Source organism: Lathyrus oleraceus, chromosome 6 (assembly GCF_024323335.1).
Source record: "Lathyrus oleraceus cultivar Zhongwan6 chromosome 6, CAAS_Psat_ZW6_1.0, whole genome shotgun sequence".
Classification (NCBI taxonomy): Eukaryota; Viridiplantae; Streptophyta; class Magnoliopsida; order Fabales; family Fabaceae; genus Lathyrus; species Lathyrus oleraceus.
The window spans coordinates 257,402,682-257,404,163 of record NC_066584.1 but is presented as its reverse complement, the minus strand read 5'-3'; the positions used below and the strand labels follow the sequence as shown (position 1 = coordinate 257,404,163).

Below are 1,482 nucleotides of genomic sequence, written 5' to 3'. Positions count from 1 at the left end.
ACGAGGAACCTAGTTCGAGTATAGTAAACCCCCTTATTCCTGCTAACAATTTCCAACTAAAGCCGTCTTTATTGCAATTAGTGCAACAGAACCAATACGTGGGTCTCGCTACTGAGAACCCGAATCAACATTTAAAAGTTTTTATCCAACTAGCTGACACCTTTAAATCTAACGGTGCTTCACCCTATGCGATACGTTTAAGATTATTTCCTTTCTCCCTCAGGGATAGAGCACGTTTATGGCTAGATTCACTGCTAGCTAATTCAATAACTACCTGGGAAGACCTTAGGAGAGTATTCCTTGCTAGATATTTTCCCCCTAGTAAGACTGATGTTCTTCGAAACCAAATAACTAGATTTGCTCAAAACCAAGGAGAATTGCTTTTTGAAGCTTGGGAGAGATATAAAGAGCTATTAAGAGTCTGCCCACACCATGGCCTAGAACAATGGTTGATCGTTCATACCTTCTACAATGGACTCCATTATAACACCAAGATGAGCATCGACGCTGCCGCAGGTGGCGCGCTGATGAACAAACCTTATCCTGAAGCTTGTGACCTAATTGAGGATATGGCCCAAAACCATTACCAATGGGGAACTGAACGAGCATCAATAGAGAAAAAGGAGACCCAAGGTGGAATACATGAGGTAAGCTCTCTAGACATGATGCAGGCAAAAATGGACGTTTTAGCCTTAAGATCAAACATATGTCTACTAACACTAACACCGTAGTAGTAGTCCACACAGAGTGTGAACTCTGTGGATCTAAAGGACACGAATCGGCGGAGTGTAACCTTTTGAACGACCTGAACACTGACCAAGTGAATTACGCCCAAGGTAACCCATTTTCAAACACTTACAACCCTGGATGGAAGATCATTCGAATTCTCCTAAAAAAACCAGAACCCTATCCAAAATCATGCACCTCAGAGCCCGCAAGGTTATCAAGCCCAAAAACCAAACCAACCTATGCAAGATGTGCCCCAGAAGTCTAACCTGGAGAAGATCATGCAAAGCTTTATGTCGGGTCAGACTCAGCAAAATAAAGAATTCCTAAACCAGAACATTCACGTAAACGAACTTATAACGCAATTAGGAACCAAGGTTAATCAGATAATCACTCACAACAAGATGCTTGAAACCCAGATCTTATAGGTAGCACAAAACCAAGCCCCACAAACTACACCTGGAGGCTAATTCCCTGGACAACCTTAACCGAACCCTCGAGGGCAAGCTAACGCTATCTCGTTACGAAGTGGGACCGCTTACGAAGGGCCTCATAATCCAGCAATGAGCGAGCCCAAAACTTCTGAAGAACATATACCTACCAACCTAGTAGAGGAACCGGTAGAACCCGAGAAGCAAACCGACAAAAAAGGTGAAGCCAAGACAAACTAAAGTCTTAAACAATACCAAAAATTTATAAAAGTAATAGAGAAGCTTCATGTAGATATTCCTTTCACCGAAGCTATCACCCAAATTC

At 42.5% G+C, this 1,482-nt stretch overlaps 1 non-coding gene across 1 annotated transcript; it reads right to left on the bottom strand.

Moving 5' to 3' along the window:
* Positions 1-332: 332 nt before the first annotated feature.
* Positions 333-439, bottom strand: LOC127099574 (small nucleolar RNA R71). Its single transcript, XR_007794064.1, has one exon. It is a non-coding gene; the product is annotated as a small nucleolar RNA R71 (small nucleolar RNA).
* Between the last annotated feature and the right edge of the window lie 1,043 nt (positions 440-1,482).